Source organism: Panthera uncia (genome assembly GCF_023721935.1).
Source record: "Panthera uncia isolate 11264 chromosome A3 unlocalized genomic scaffold, Puncia_PCG_1.0 HiC_scaffold_12, whole genome shotgun sequence".
Lineage (NCBI taxonomy): Eukaryota > Metazoa > Chordata > Mammalia > Carnivora > Felidae > Panthera > Panthera uncia.
The window spans coordinates 38,386,550-38,404,283 of record NW_026057579.1 but is presented as its reverse complement, the minus strand read 5'-3'; positions in this window follow the sequence as shown (position 1 = coordinate 38,404,283).

Below are 17,734 nucleotides of genomic sequence, written 5' to 3'. Positions count from 1 at the left end.
AGTTGACGAGAGTCTCCATAGCCTTGCCAGATCTTTCACCTCCCAACACAATAAAGGTAGTTGATTGTCTGAACTAGTGGAGTTCTTTATCGGGAGCATCTGACGAAAAGGAGGCGGGCCTGGCTCCTGCAGCTGTTGGTGAAGTTTGCCCCCAGCCCCCGGGACCGCGCAGTGGCCGTGAGCTCCCTCCTTCCTGCACGCCACACACAGAAGCTCGGACTCGGGAACAGAACTGATGATTTACAGGGACGCTTTTCACCTTAACGGAAACATTCTGCTTCCCTTTGGGGCCTGGGAAGGTGCCTTCCGCAGTCGCGCTTATGAGTCATGGCCTTGGGCAGCCTTCATTTTCACCAGGATCGCGGAGACGAGGGGCGACAGAGAGTGTCTCCAGTTGACGGAGACGGAGGGGGGGGGGGGGGACACAGACAAATGCTGTGCGGGCTGGAAGTTCGGACAGAAAAGCGCCGCAGGATGAACGGGTGTAGCTGATGAATCTGCACTAACAGTAAACTGCCCTGGTTTCAAGGCCCGTTGACGTTCGTACACGTTGTCAACATTAGAGGAAGCCGGGCAGCCAGTACAGAGACTCCACACAACTTTGGTGACATTTTTGTAAATACACATTTCTTTCAATGAAGACATTAGAATAGACGCTCCAAACATTTGAGGTCCATGTGAATACTTCTCAGCAGACCTGCGACCTACGGGCTTCCCAGAGACGTCACCAGGACACCTTTGTTGAATGGACACAGGTCCCGAGGAAAGGGCATTTACTGACTTTTGACGAAACACGCCCTCTTACGGCACATTTTTACCCCTCACTCCTCCCTCTCTCTCTTCATCCTGAGTGACAGCGGCCAAAAAGTTTATTGCAAGTTTGGCGAAATGGGCGGCAGTGGTCAGTTATGAATAAATCAGCCCAGGGGACGGGGTGTGGGGCTCAGTGACACCCTTGACCATGTTACAGTCATTGCTAAGAGAGCAAAGTTCCTCGAAGTTCTCATCACAAGCAAACACTACTCTGTAACTCTGTGTGGCGACGGGCGTTAACTGAACGTACCAATCATTTTACAATATGTGCAAATATCAAATCATTATCTTGTACACCCGAACTAATACTGTGCCTCGCGTCAACTATGTCTTCATAAATAGGTGAGTCATTATTAAATAATGAAATAGACAGTTGAAGATTTATGAATGAAAACGCACGACAAACCACTGAAGAAAGTGGACCCAGACCATTCCCTAAACTCACTACTGGGACTCCTGGCCTCATTTCTGGAACATACTTTATATCTGCCCAACCACACACAGCCCGCTCTCCACTTTGTGCGTGCAGGTTGGGGATGTTTGGGGGCCTTCAGCCTCCCTGACTCCGGCTGGGTCGTGAGGTGGCCAGCAGGGCCCGAGGCATGCATACATCTCCAACCACTGCCCAGTCTGCGGGGCCAGCTCCTGCCACCTTCTCCTGGCTGAAAGCTCTTTGGTTCATCTGTGAGCATGTTCACCCTGAGTGGGAGCTCTTACTCTCTTGGACTCAGAAAGCGTTGAGCACAGAGAAGTGGGTTATAACCAGCCATGTTTCAGATTTAACCACGCGTGAACCTAAGAACTCTGCTCACTGCACATGTGGACACGGCCTCATGAGGCCAGGGTAAGGCTAGACCTACAAGGCGGACATCTCCCCAGTCCGTCCCGAGTCAGTGTGAAATCAGTCCCTGAGGGGAGGCCATCCAGGACAGCAGATAAAGAGAAGGGGGTGTGGCGATAACAGAGACAAGCCAGGACCGTCCCCCAGCACTAGGGCCTGGGATCACCGCCCTTCAAGACTCAACGAGTCTGGGCCCCAAAGTGGGCGTTGCAAAGGCTCACAGGTCTCCTTCTTCTGAGGCACCCGCGTCAGTGCGCATCCGCATCCGTGCGCAAATGGCAAGGCCGAGTGAACCCACATCCACCTTCTTCCTGTGCGCTGTGGATGAAAAGGAAAACCAAAAAACAGAGGAATTGTTCAAGGGAGACTGGAGGCATCAAAGGGCTTCCCGGCTGCTTTTTTGGGCTCGGTCTCTTTAATGCCTTTGCTCCTGGAAAGTGGTTCTACTTGTCGGCCAGGCTCTGGTCAGGACGTAGGAGCCGCTGTATGTATTCTCCGTGTGAGGGGCTCAGCCAGGACGGGGGCCTGCAGGACTGTTGGAAGATCTGGGGGACAGGGGTCAGGCATCTGCGGACAGGGGGGCTCCGGCCCGAAGATAACATGAGATGGGAGTGGTCAGCCTGAAGCCCTGCACATGTGCTCTGGGCATCCTGAGCAGGGTTGAGGTGGGCTCTCACACGACTGCCTGGTGCTGTCCCTGCAGAGTCTAGAGAGGACGGGCCTCTGGTCACCAGTCACTGCCTGAATCATTTGGGGGCTGCTCCCTCAGCCCACCCAGTCCACCCAGGGCCACACTTGGAGGGGGATTTTGCAACTCCCTCCCTAGTGTTAGAAGGGAGAGCTCTGGTGTCGGGTCAGCAGCCCACTCCCTGCATGGGTGCATTTGACAAGTGCGGGAGCCACACCCGGCCACTCAGCCATCCACTCCACTGAGACACTGGGGCCGGGGTATCACAGAAATAGCAAGGAAGCAATAACCCGCTAGTTAAAGGGTTCTGAGTCACCTGAAGGAGTATCTCGGTTACCCCAGATTCTCGGGAAGGGCCATCTGAGGCAGCTCCGTTTTCTGGGAACAGGTTACCCCTCCCATGAGCAGACACCTTGACCTCGTGGTTCTGTGGCTGTGCTGCCGCTAACCTTTGACCTCAGACACTAGAACTCAAACTCAACTCTGACACCCTCTTCTAAGCTCCCAGCCACATGCTGTAACAAATCGGATGAGAAACAAAATGAAACGGAAGCCTGGGCCCTGTGAGGACCTCCAGTACCTGTGCCCACACACTTACACGGCCTGTTCCCCATCCCCGTGCCCCACATCTCTCCATCACGCTCAGGTGGGTGGATCGGGTATCTTAACATTTTAGATGGAACTTCCCACGATGTTGCACCTTTCTTCTTTCTAAGTCGTTTTACAAAGAATTCCACCCTTTATGAGAGCCTCAGACCATCCTGAACGGGGTTGTATGTGCTTTAAAGTACCTCCAGGAGCAGAACTAAGTACCTCGTATTAATGAAATAACGTAGTGCTCTGAAAACCCTATGAAGTTGATGCTGTTATTATCCTATTTTGCATAGAAGGAAACTGAGTTTGAACACTAGCTGTTTGCTAGAACGTGCAACTAGTGAGCGCTTACCCCAGAATTGAACCTGGATCCACTGATCTCTATAAACAGGCTTTTATGATCTCACATTGCACTGTATTATTTAAAAACAGCTGCATGTATGCTGACTTCCTCCAGACTGGCCATTATTTGGAGCTCTGTCCCCACCCCCCTTTCTTTAAATAAGCTTTTTAGTACAAAGACTTCCTACATACCCCTCCCCTAGATTCTCCCACTGTTAGCATTTATTTTACATAGGTAGATTTTTCACAAATAATGAACCGATATTGATCTTACTATTTTTGTAAACTTTATTTATTTACTTATTTTGAGAGAAAGAGAGAGTGTGTGTGTAACTGAGGGGAGTGGGCAAAGAGAAGGAGAGAGAGAATCTCAGCAGGCTCCATGCTGTCAGTGCAGAGCTCAGTGCAGGGCTCAAACCCACGAACTGTGACGCCATGACCTGAGTTGAAATCAAGAACCAGATGCAGGGCGCCTGGATGGCTTAGTCAGTTAGGCATCCGACTTCGGCTCGGGTCACGATCTCGTGCTTTGTGGGTTCGAGCCCCGCATTGGGGTCTGTGCTGACAGCTTGGAGCTTGGAGCCTGGAGCCTGTTTTGGATTCTGTGTCTCCCTCTCTCTCTCTGCCCCCCTCCACCCCACTCATGCTCTGTCTCTCTCTGTCTCAAAAATAAATAAAAACATTAAAGGAATCAGATGCTTAACTGACTGAGCCACCAAGGCACCCCTGACATCTTAGTATTTATTAACTGAAGTTTGTACTTTATTCATATTTCCTTAGTTTTTACCCGAGCTCATTTTTCTGTCCTGCCATCCCATCCAGGGTCCCATGACATGTTTACTGCTGTCTCCTGAGGCTGCTCTTGCTGAGACAATTTCTCAGACTTTCCTTGTTTTTGATGATCTTGACAGTTTTGAGGGGTAACGGTCAGATATTTTGTAGACTGTCCCTCCATTTGACCTAGTGTGATGTTTCTCTCCTGGTTAGACCAGATGATGTCTCTGGGAGGAAGACCCCAGAGGTAGAGTCCCACCCTCATGGCTCCATATCAAGAGTCTCCATTTATGACTGTCAATATTGACCTTGATCACCGGCTGAGATCATGTTCATGGAACTCTCCAAAGAAAGGTACTTGTACCCCCTTCCATCCCGTCCTCCTGAGAATGAAGTCTCCAGACACAGCCCATATGTAAGGGCTGGGGGCTTCTCCTCCTCCTAACTCGAGGGCAGTCTGTCTACATAATTTACCTGACATTCTTCTGCATGGGAGCTTTGTTTCCTCTCCATTCATTCATTTATTTCATCTTTTATTTATATAAGTGTGAACTCACTGATGATTATTTTGCATTTTGGGCTTTAATCTGATACTAGATGACTTATTTTGTTTGCTCAGTCATTTTTTCATCTGTGGCCATTGGGAGTTTTCCAGGATGGCTTCTGTGTCCCTCTGACATGTCCTCAGAATTGTGATATTTGAGCGCTTCCTTTCTCTCTGGACCTACAAGAAATTCCAGGCTCACCTCCTCTTTTTCCTGCCTGTGTCTAGAATCAGTCATTTCCCCAAAGGAACTCTAGTTCCTTTTTTCAGGAGAACAGTGTCAGAAACCGAGCTCTGCCTTCCGAGTGATCTCGCTGCTCCTGGACAGCACTGCTTTTCGGCCGCTCAGCCGCCAGAACCAGGAAGCACACGTAGGTGTCCTACCTGCAAGAGACACACACATCCACAGTTACTTTCCCGTCTCTCTGTCTGCGTCTGTGTTAAGCTAAGCCTGAGGTCATACAGACGTCTCCAAATCTGAGACAGCACCACTAAGAGAGCGTACGCGGCTCCTTCTGGCCTTGTGCTCTGTTTCATCACAGAATGTGTTTCCTGTCGTCTCGTCCGTGATGTAGGTCTCCGTCTTCGAATACTCACCCACAGCAGTTCACTTCTTCTCTCCCCATTTATGCAGCTTTAGAATAAGATGACAAGTTTCGTCCGAATTGTGTGCGAAAAAAAAGAAGGTTGACTCCAAGTGAGAGTTTGAAAGGCCCTCTTCTGCTTCAAGCTTCAAGGTAAGGAGTTTCACTGTCTCGTGGGGCCACTGGGAGGACTTTGATGTCTGCAGTCTGTCCTCAGCTCTGCTCTAAACACGTGAAGTGGGGAGATGGCTTAGCTGAAGTGAGGCGATCCATATTGCTATGTGTGAGTGTGCATGTGAGTGATAGTGAGTGTTCTACCATCAGAAGCTCTTCTGCGTTTCCCGGATTTTTTACTTAAATATAAGAAGATGGCTCTTCCAGTGCTCCTCAGGCTCATTTCTTCAGGATCAACAGACAGGAATGAACATGTGATCAGCCTCTTACGATTGCTTGATTATTAATGTTACTACAAACATAGAGACCATAGCGACCTTTCCTCAGAGCCTCTGCATGGTCTTTATTACTCATAGACGACCTACTGAACTATCTCCAAAGTATCTGAAGGGCTTCCTGATCCTTGTGAGGTGGAGAACACCTCTGGGAGACAGAGAAAGGGCTCACCTGAAGCCAGGAGAATCAAGGGCCTTAGGAGGTGGCAGGCAGAATGATGGAGGAGGCAGAGAGCACCGACTCCTGGGGCTGAGGGCAGGCCAGAGTTCAAGGACTCTTCGGTTCACAGCCTAGAAAGGTGGGGGGGTCCTTTCTTGAGGAAAAAATACCATTCATCAAACTATCATAGATCATGACATTTTTCAGGTCAGTCATATTTGAAATATTCGGCTCATTTCTCTGTATATTTGTCAGGCAACTGTCCCAATAGGGGGGCCGCCCTGTGGAGCTGCTCTCTAACCTCATACACGAGCCTCCTAGATTCATGTTGGAGTTGTCCGCTTCTTGTGCCTCGAAGTCACTGAGTCACGGGAATGGGGAGAATAGGTCATGCCCGAGGTGCGGGTCCCACCAACGAGGCCACACACCCAGCGTGGATCCCCAGACTTCCTCCTTAGACTTGTGGCAAATGGGCTTGAATGCCACAGGGAGAATTTTGTAGGAGTTTTTCTAAGAATGAGACTCTCTAGACAAAAATGTACTAGAATTACACGTGGAACTTCCCTGCTGAAGTAGCCCAGCCAGACTAGCCCACAAGGAAGCTTATGTGTCGACAAGCACACACATTTACACACAGCTTCACATCAGCCTTTGAGGGGTAGGATTGCCAGATGTCGGAGAACAGTCTCTAATAAGAAAGAATAGATGTGAAACCAAAGAAAAGAGAACCTCAGAAACTTGTGGGAAACAAAAGTTACAGAAGAAAAGTAAGCAAAAAAAAATGATATTTTCAGGACAAGGGAAGATTACTCAAACAAGAATGAGAATTTATCTGAAAGGGAGGAGAATTCAAAGAACCAAAAAGACCCCTCGCATACTGACGCTTGATGGCAGGTGCAGAGTCCAGTAGAAGGGCTGGACGACAGTCTTGCGGAGATCCCTAGAGAGTAGAACAACAGTGGGACGACAAGATGGAAAGTGGAAGGAAAAGGGATAACCCTGTTGTCCGGTCCAAGCAGGAAGTCCAACGTCTGCCTAATAAGAGACCCAGGAAAGGAGAAAGAAAGAAAGAGAGTGAGGAAATTATCCAAGAACAAAATTGGAAACATACCCACCACTGGAGGATGTGGGCTTACAGGTTAAGATGCTGTACTGAGGGTCCAGATTCACAGTCGCAAAGGAGCCCACATGGAGACACACAATCCTGAATCCAGAACACATTGGAAAGCTGGGGAGAGGTCACATGAAAAGCCTGAGGATCCAGAAGTCCAAGGAGCTTTTATGTGTGTGAGTATCCAAGAGAAAGCACTTCCAACATTCTGAGGGAAAGTGATTGCCAATGTGGCATTCTATCCAGTAAACTAATAATAAAGTAGGAGAGTAAGGATAAGAAAGTAATAAGAGACAAGGTGTTGTAGAGCCCATTAACCACATCCCTGCCCCCATTTCCTTATCAACAGAATCACAGTTTTGCTGGTGACAGTGGAGTGCCCGGAAAACCACCACAGCCCCTAGGAGTGTTGATGTCACATAAATCTGCTGATGGGAGGTGAGCAGAGTTCTGCTGCTAAGTGTATTTTCCCTCCAAATAGAAGGACGAACACATGCAAGGAGAAAGCTTGGCTCCTTCTCTCTGGATCGCAGACTTGAGGTCAGAGGCAAAGCCCAGGATGACATACGGAAGCATGGGGTGGATACACCACCTTGATGACGTAGCAGACACCACACCACACCCAAATATCTTCCACGCCTCCTGCCGAGTCGGAAACCAAAGGAAACCCTAAACTCTTTGGCTCTGCCATAGGGTTATATTTTCAGCTACCAGCAGCCAAGTGCAGCCCAGATGCGTATCTGTCAACAATTCGCCTCCTGCGCGTTCTTGCCTATGAAGAGACTTGTGTGCTCTGCACCTAAATTCAGGTGGTAAACCAAGACAGCAAAAGGCCGTGGGATTCAACGCAGGGAACAGGGTGAAGGATTTTCCGACATGATGATGGAGACAACTCCCTGGACAGCCCCCGTGTGGCCAGCCCGGGGGGAGACCCACCCCAGCTGCATCAGGAGGAGGTAAGGCTCTAGATGGCATGTTCAATAATGCAGTGCAGAGGTCACATGATGGAAACGTTCTTCTGGTAGAGTAAATATGTACATAAAATAAATAGTCAAATAAGAGCACTGGTATCTCCAGGGTAAACAAACAAAAACATTCGACAAAGAGGGAAGTCAGGCATTGCAACTATGAGCCTCGGTTATGGGTAATGTTCATGTTGCCATTATCACGGAGACACTGGCTATTTTCTCTCTAAGTTATAATGTACCTGCTTTCGGAGGTTGGGGAGGAAGTGCCACCACATCTGGAGTGGACATGAGCGATCTAAATTCTCACTTTCAACCCAGAAAGTTGGCAAAAATATAGGGGCGCCTGGGTGGCTCAGTCGGTTGAGCATCTGACTTCGGCTCAGGTCATGATCTCACAGCTCGTGAGTTCAAGCCCCGCGTCGGGCTCTGTGCTGACAGCTCAGAGCCTGGAGCCTGCTTCAGATTCTGTGTCTCCCTCCCTCTCTGACCCTAACCCACTCGCATTCTGTCTCTGTCTCTCTCAAAAATAAATAAACATTAAAAAAAGAAAAGAAACAAAAAGTATAGCAATATGGGAATATAATTCAGAAATATGGAGGGAAATCAGAATAATAGATAAATATCAAAATAAATAGCTAAAAATTGAAAGTGGCTACTTGTAAGGTTAGAGCTAATGGCAACTATTGTCCTCAAAACCTGTAGAACTGCTCAATTTTTACAATCTAAGTGAATGTATAATTTTGATAAAGCAAAACAAATTAAAGGGCTATATTCTGGAGGTGCTAACGTTAAGTTTATGGTAACACCTTCAGGTTTTCTAAAATATGGAAAGGTTTCTTTTCCTCATCGCCTGGGTCAATGTCTAATTCTGTGTCTCTTTCATTTTAAAATATCTCCAGTCTAGGGATAAACAATGAAAATGAAAAAAAGAAAGAATGAATAAAAGATAATATTAGATTTCAACGTGCAACTTCTCTGAGCTAAGACGTCATCTGTTTCAGAGCACAGTAAATATACACACTTAACACCTTTATGAAAAATGACCAGGACAGTTTACCATTTGTAGAAAATGGCCCCATTGAGATGTACCCAAACACCACAGTGCGTGAGTATCGTTGCTAACACAAAACCCTGCAGAAGGCCCTCCATTCCCACCCGCCCCAAATTTCTCCTCCTTAAACGTGTTGTGTTGAATCTGTGTGTCTTACAAGAATGAAATCCAGGTGTGTGGGCTGCGTTCACCTCTGGAGGCTTTGGGGATTGGTTCGTTTCGAAGCCCGCTTGGGTTTTTGGCTGGATTCACCCCCTTCTCTTCCTAAGACTGTTTCTTTGCTGCTCATCAGCGGGGATCAGTCCTCACTCCTGGAAGCCGTCCACACTTCTTACACCTTCCACGAAACCCCACTCCCGATGTTTTCTTTGGGCTTTGCACTCATTGGCACAAAGAATGACTACTTTGCTGCTTATGTTATTTGAATTATTTTGTCTCTTCTCTCTTTTATTAAGGGATGGTCATTACACGCTTATGCCACAAATCCACTATGTGGACGAAAACAATTCAGAAAGATAGGACTCTTTCATAGATGCTTAAGGTCGTCGCTGAAGCAAAGTGGTATTAAGTATTCTTCCCTATTCCCCAATTACTGGATATCCTACTTCCTTTCCACTAAATAATTACACCAAAAGAAAAGAGCTCCTCTGATATACTCAAACTATTTAAAGATATTATCTCTAAGCCGATTACTCTAAAGTTCTATGTTGCTTTTATGTAAGTTTTGCCCTTTTGCTGTCCTGAGTCATCTCCGCGACGTGAGTTTGCAGGGGCCCCAGAGCTGGTGAGCACGCCCTGGTGTTGGGCTGGACAGCAGCTCTTACTATACAGATGGCAAACTGTTAGCATGTGAGAGACAAATGAAAATGAATATCGGACGTGACAGAAATCAGGTATTCACCTAGGCTACTCTTGTGTGTCTCCTCTTTGTCTAACCATGCACCTTCGGAGAAGCAAAGCCTGAAAGACGGGTTCCCGAACGATCTTCCCCTTGGGAAAGAGCACACGTCTCGTCTCCCGAGGCCTGCACTCTGGCCCTACTGACCGCTACCGTAAACCCCTTCTTGTCACTCACTTGGTCTTTTTTTAAGCATCCCATTACAGCAAAGCTAAGTAGACTCCATATACATTTTTTAAAGGCATGCAGAGGGGAAGGAACAAAACAGAACGAGTAGGTGGCGTGTGTTTCCAGAATGCAGAGCGGCAATCTGATGAACAAGAGAGGAGGGTGCTGCCTGCTGGGTTATCAGTCGGGAGTCCCTCCCTGTGTCACCCAACCTGATTCCGGTCGCCCCACCATTACGGACTCATTCCTTGAGGATGTCATTTTTAAAACTCCAAGAGCCTCCTTTTACCCTGTAAATGTCCCTAGACGGGGTCTTACTCTGTGCTCACATCATTATTATGCGATAAACCTTAGGAAGAGTCAGTCACTCGCTGAGAAATCTTATATTAGTCTGGAAGGAAGACGGGGCTTTGGGCTTTGCTGAGAGAAGCGTCAGGAGGGGATCGCAGTGAAATATTGCCCTTCATAACTTCATACAGGGCTGGTCCCACATCTGTCATCCTGAAAAAACAACCAAGTTTGGCGTTAGCCATTTTGGGTAATTTTTTTTTTTTCCTCTTTCTTTTCCTGATCTGAACATTCAGTTGTTTCTGGAATTATGACTTACTTCACCTGGGGACTCGAATGGAATTCAGGTCACTGGTGACTTCCACTGCCTAATTTGAAAGGGGGTAAGATTGGTGGTTAAAGACAAAATCCTGACTCTGGGGGCAGGGGGCACATTGTTTAGCAAATGCTTCATTTTTAGAATTTCTATATTCCTGAAATTTTTTACCCCTTCCCGACATGAGGAAAACACAAAGTCAGCATTTCATCACAGCTCAAGAAACCATTTTGATCTTGATTAAATTTTTACAATTCATCCTTTATGCTGAAACTAGTGAATCAAACACGATTGTAGTCTAGAAAAGCCCAAAGTCAGTTTTACTTCCCAAACGGGCCTATAAACCCTCACCCCAAACCTGGGAGTCAGACGTGTGTCAGGTTCAAGTTTCTTATTCAGGCATTAGGAAAGATACAGGGCACAGGTACTGTGCTTGGCATGACATCCCTGGGTCTGGGGAGCACCCGGCCGTCACGCCCAGCAGTGCGCGAGTGGACGCCCACGGAGCGAAGGCTGCGCTACGACCGAGGGTCTCCATCTGCCCAGGCAGGTGTGGCTGTCTCACAGCTTCGGAGTGGGGCGGGTTTGCCTACAAATGGGCAACTAAACAAACACACAAAAATAGTTTTTCAGCGTGTTTTGGACTTCTGAATTGCAGATGACAGATTGTAGACCCATATTTTTATTGCTGCTATGTATGTGGAAGGCTCTTAACAACAAAAAAAAAAAAAAAGAAAAAGAAAAGAAAAAAGGAAGGAGAAGAAAGAAAAGAAGACTCAACTAGTCTGTGAAATGGTCATCTTACTTTCCACAGCCCTTCTGGAGGGAGAGAAGAGGCAAAGTCAGAGAGATCCCGGATAAAGGTTTGAGTATCGGTCCCATAAGGTCCTATTATTCAAAAGATAATAATTAAAGCAATTCTAAGAAAGGCAAGTGAGTTCATTTATTTTGGAGAGTCATAAAATGTAAATGCAACTAAATAAATTCTTTAGCTGTACCAATTTATACAAGCAGTAAACCTAGGGTAACTTAGCAACTACCGCCTCGGAAGAATAAAGTATGTTTAAGAATATGCATGATTGTCTACCGAAAGTCATGGGACTATAACAAAAGAAAACTAATGTAATGGTCAGTCTGCTAATAAGGATGTTCAAATGAAGCATAATTGTGTAAATTATTAGATGTCAGGGTTACTTTGGCAGGTTCCAATTACCTTGGCATGTTCTAGAACCTATTGCTAGTAGATCATACCAGTAAAGCCAAGTGCAGAACAAACAAACAACACAGAGCTTTTGGACCAGAAAGTTCTCTACTGTTTCAAATGTAGATTAGTTCTTGGGGAGAAGAGGGGCAGGAAAGGGCAGCAGACCTGACTTTGTGAGAATGAAACTAGAATTTTCTATATCAAAATAGTTGTTAAGTATCAGCTGACTTGGTGATCGGAAGACCAATTTTCCATAGAAGAGAGGAAAACAAAAGAAAACATTTTTAAGTAATTGTAAGCACTAAGTCATGGTCAGGCTATCTGGGCCAAGAGCCGACCTTTCAAATTCTAGGCTCAAGAGTAGACACAGCCTATCATGCCGCATGCCAAACTATCTCTGTGTTCATGATCCCGAGGGCTCGGTGTTAAGACGGGTCATTTCACAGAGGCCCAGGTCCTGTACACACACAAACACAAAAATTTAAGGCGACCACTGAGCTCCCGTGAGTTTGGAGGCTTGTATTAAACTTGGCTTTGGCCCGATACCGTGACTTCCACGCAGCTTTTAAACTATTTTTAACTCTGTGATAAAATACAGTGCACCGAGAAGCAATGTCGCAAGCAAGGGTCCTCTCAAAATACTGAAAGAAGTGCTAGACGTGCCATCTGGAAAACCCAAAGGGCAAAATGAGAAGGGAGAATCACAAAAGAATGAGAAGTGTGAGGTGGACCTGTAGGTTACAGGGATGGAGCAGGTGGCCAGGGGAACTGGTCTGGTAAACATCTTAAATGACTGCATTTCTCATGAGGAAAGACGTCAGGCTGATCATGAATGCCAAGGAAAGTCAGACAAAGGAAGAAGTGCACACACATGCAACACTGCGTGTTCATTGACTTTGCATGGGATACTTACTGGCAAAGACATCCTCATTACTGGCAGAGGTAAACATTCGTGTTTCTAGGGTGTACGCGATCCAGACTGATAGGCAAATTATTGAAATAATTCTTATCTCTAATTTTAAGGTGCTGTCATGTATGTGAAACAAAAGCAAAGGGGCGTCCTTTGATTCACTTTACAGCTCAGTGTCACCTGATAGGTTTGTAATCATTTACATGTGCAAATGCCAATCGGTTATTAGAAGCAACCCTCCAAAAACACATTCTGTTCTATCTTGATTTCACTTTTCCTTTTGTTTAAGGAAAGTCCTTGGCACGTAACAAGGCTGTGCACCCTGTGTTCCAGAATAGTCTCCTGATTCCTAGGGAGACCACACCACAACTTTCTGAATTTCAAAATGTGGTGAAATCCAGATGGGAAACCTGGCCTCTTCCGAGGCCCTCTGATTTGTGTGTGCACTTTCGCTGCATTAGGACTGGAGTCCGGTGAAGACACAGTGTGCAAGTTTAGAAATCAAATCTGATTAACGAGAAAGACCCAGTATTATAATCAGTACTTCACACGCTCTATAGGCCCAGACAAAATATCGAATAGTAAAGACCAAAATCGGTGTTGGTAAGGCTTTTGGAGCTGACGCCACATTTTATTTGCTTTACATATATACACCTATGTCCACATTTATATGTATTTCACCCTGAAATGATAACGATTAAGGTAAAATGGGAGCTTTGCAAAGGTAAATTTCAGAGCCTGGAGCGTGGGAGGGGTAACGACAGAGCTGGCTGCTCTTCAGACCAAGACGGCTCCAGGGTAAGGTTCTGGAGACTGAGGAGGAGCGCTGTGTTCTCTGCGACGTGGGGGAAGAGCTATAAATGAGACACGGAAACATTACTCAGTGTATTAAAGTGTATTAAATGTCTAGGACAATTAAAATATTATTTGTTGACCAAGCCCCTAAAATGGGCAAAGCCTGAACCAGCTCTTTCTGGGGACGGACATGAATAAGTGGCCTTCTGAGGTTTCTACCTTAGACGGTGAAAACAATCCAAAGTCACTTCAGAGAGTGGAAGGTATGCGATGGTGTTCTCCACTTGGGGTGCATGGAGGATAGATATTTTACAGCGCACTTTACAGTTAAAGCACGTGCACAGATACTGTGGGCAAGCCCTCTCATAGATTAGAAAATTGGTCTTTAGGAAGGTTGTATAATTATCATGAGGTCATCATGAGAAGATGTGGAAGAGATTGGACTTGAACTCAGGACTTGTGAGCTCTGAACCAGGTGCTCTTCACGACAGCACGATGCTTCTGAAATGGAAAGGAGGAGGGCAGTGTTCCCCTCATTTCAGAATAAAATGAGGGAAAGGAGTTTATGTCACACTGGGCATAATTAGAACTGAATTCAAGGTATTTCTCCCCAAATCTGGTCTTCAGCTCAAGTCTGGTTGGCACACCAGCAGCTCAGCATCACCTGCAAGCTTGTTAAAAATTCAGATTCTGGGGCCCCGCTCGGGCCCCATGCATGGAATGAAAATCAGGGTTGGGCTCAGAGAGAACCTTGGTTCTGGAAGCTTCCTGGGGGTCTCGTGCCCTCCCTGCACAACCCTCAACTCAGTAGGTGGAATGATGCTATCGCCGTGTGAAGCAGAACACCAGGAGTCTTCCCCGAGCCTCCTCCCCCTCAGCTTCTAGAACTGCAATCATCACGTCACGCCTGTTTCTCCAGAAAATAGTCCTCGAGTCTGTCTGTCTTCATGCATCTCCACTGCCACGCCCTGGCCAGCTTTTCACCTTGGCTACTGCAAAAGCCTCCTTACCACCTCCTCTGAGCTGTTTCACACCCAGAAATCTGAATGATATTTAACAAAATGAACATGCAGCCCAGCCCCCAAGCCTTGGCCGGCCTCTCCTTGCTGTCGGGATGAAGACCGAATCATTACAAGGTCTGCAAGGCGTCACAGTCTGGCTGTTTTCCCGGTGTCCGCAGAGTGCACTGATAGTCATAATGCAGTGACGGGTGCTGTGACCAGATAGCCCATTACAAAACCATAAACTCAGTAGTGAGACTGCATGGCTGCTGTTGTGACCACAAATAGAAACCACAGATGCCAAACCTTGATATGGAAAGGTCTCAGGTGACCCATTATATTGGAAAGCGAACAAGATTCAGGATCCTGGAGAGTCACTTTTGCCACGTGGTAGCCTATGTGACCTTGGACAAGTCATTTCAGGGTTTTCCTGTAGAGTCAATAACATTCATTCTTTAAAAAAAAATTTTTTTTTAATGTTTTTACTTGTGTTTTTGAGAGAGGGATACAGAGTGCCAGCGGGCAAGGGGCAGAGAGAGAGGGAGACACAGAATCAGAAGCAGGCTCCAGGCTCTGAGCTACCAGCACAGAGCCCGATGTGGGGCTCGAACCCACGAACTCCGAGATCGTGACCTGAGCCGAAGTCAGACGGTTAACTGACTGAGCCACCCAGATGCCCCAATAACATTCATTCTTAATTGCCACACAGAGTTGTTCTAAAGATGAAGCAAGATCTACGAAAGCACATTGAAAACCATAAAGTGCTCTGTAAACTCTCTGGGTTCCCCTGGAAAGAACAAAATGCACCTTCTCCCTTCCATTGTGAAAAGTAGCTACGATGTGTGCACGTACTAGACCCTGCCAGTGTGGCACCTGGCGAAATCACTACTGTTTTTGTGGCCCTTGCTGTGGCTTTGTGACGTCATCTCGGCCAGAAGTCGGAGTTGCACAAACACTTGGAATCGGAATTCCAGAAGCAACGGCACCAAGTACCGTCCTTGGTTCCACCTCGTCCGTGTCTGTTTCCAGCCACAGATTCACATGGGGCAAAAGATTCCTCTGACGGAGAGAATCTGAACCTCGCCCACTTTGGTGTTTTTATTGTATCAAGTTACATCCAGCTGGGTTCACTAGGCAACGTTAAAGAAGCCTTTATGGCTTGCTGGCCAACTTACGGTTGCCTTTGATTTAACCACAGGTTGTGAGAGTCGAGGTTTATAACCAGGCCAGGGAAATGGCCCTAACCCTTAAATGCCCTGTTTCGAAGAAATGAAGTGGCATCGTGGACCCTGAAAACCTTTGGCCCTGAAGTTGCCTTAAAAGAGCCTAAAAAGGAGGAAAGAGCCGTTGTCTCTTCATGTGGGAGCAGAGAGCTAAGCGGCCTCGGGGCCCTTAAACCCCCAGGGCACAGACTAGATGACCCTCCCTGGCGGACCAGCTCCCAACCACCAGCTCAACTGTCATCGACACCAGCCAAAAAGACTGGGAAATGGGTTTTAAATGCCTCTTTGGCATGATCGAATGGAAAGTGAGTAAGAAAATTCCTGAAACCAAAACTGAGGTGAACACAGGGACCTGTAACTCTGAAATAAGCCTTCTCTTTATAGGCTGAGTCTGGAGACCTTGCGTTCTGGTTTTCACGGCTTCTCAAGCCTCGGAGAACAGGATGCAAATTCAGGTGCTGCCACACTGCAGGCCACACCGCGCTTCCTGACAGAGATGGGCCCTCCGACGCTCATAGTGGCTTCAGATTGATGACCTAGGCTTCTAAATGAATTACAGTGAAAATACTAGAAAAAACACAAAGAAAGAGAAAGGAAAAGGTACATATTAGCAAACTAAAAAAAAAAAAAAAATCTGTAACGGAGATTATTAAGATCTAAAAGATAAAAAAGAAGCAAAAACTGAAACACTTTTTGCGTGGCTGGGAAAGAACGTGGAGAAAAGGCACAGGCAATCCTGGGTAGAAGCACTCGGCAGCAAATTCTAAACGCGATCAGGCTATGAAACGACTTTATGCCAACGAGTTCTAAACCTCAGGGAAATGGCTGGATTCCTGGAGAAATATGGTTTCCAAAATTGACTCAGGGAGACACAGAAAACCAAACGGTGCCATAACCAGCACCGAACTGAATTACGGACTGTCCTCCAGAATCAAACGTTTTACAGGTGAGTTATGCCCAACTGGCAAGCAGCAGAGAAATTCACACCTATGCCAAGTATCCTGGGCAGACAAAAGAGAGAATACCCTCAAATCACTTTATGAAGTTAGCAGAGGCCTGATTTAAGAAAAAATACCGCAAGCACAATATGAAAAGATCACACCTTGCTAAGAAAAGTGGATATGAAACTTGAAATAAAATATTAGCAAAAAATCCAGCAATGTGCACATGTACACACACACACCAGACACACACACGTTCATGCATCAGAAACCAAAATCGAGTTGTATTTTTCTGAGGAGTACAATCTTGTTAAACATTTAAGAAATCAAATAAAATGATTAACCAAAGTAATGATTTAAATTTGGAAGGTCACATGACCATCGCCCTAGATGAAGAAAACGTATTTGATGAAACTTCCAACCTGTCCATCTTTTGAAAAAGCCAAACCGACAAGAAAAACGTCTTAGCTAAGTGAAAACAAGTAAACCAAACACGTGTATTTTTGGTCATTTTTTTCTTCTGTTGTAAGTATCACTAAAGTAACCATAAAGGGACATTTAAATTTTTTACAATTTTTTAATTCATTCATTCATTCAAAAAATTTTTAATGTTTATTTTTGAGAGAGAGAGAGAGAGACTGTGAGCAGGAGAGGGGCAGAGAGAGAGGGAGACACAGAATCCAAAGCAGGCTCCAGGCTCCGAGCCGTCAGCACAGAGCCCGACGTGGGGCTTCAACCCACAAACTGTGAGATCATGACCCGAGCCGAAGTCGGACGCTCAACCGACTGAGCCACCCAGGCGCCCCGTAAAGGGACGTTTTACAAGGCATAACCACAAAATGGCAGTGAGAATAGGAACGCAGGGTAGTTGGGTGGCCGTTGTCCTGGTCGCCCGGGACTGTGCAGTGGCCATGGGCGTCTGCCGTCCTCACTGTTTACGACAACGTCCCGCTTTGCAACCAGTGAGGCCTCGGTCTGGTGAATATGGGGTCATTACTGCAACGGAGAAATAATAGTGGTCTTCAAAAACCACAAGTGAAGCCATGTCAATCGTCTCCCTAAAATCCTGAA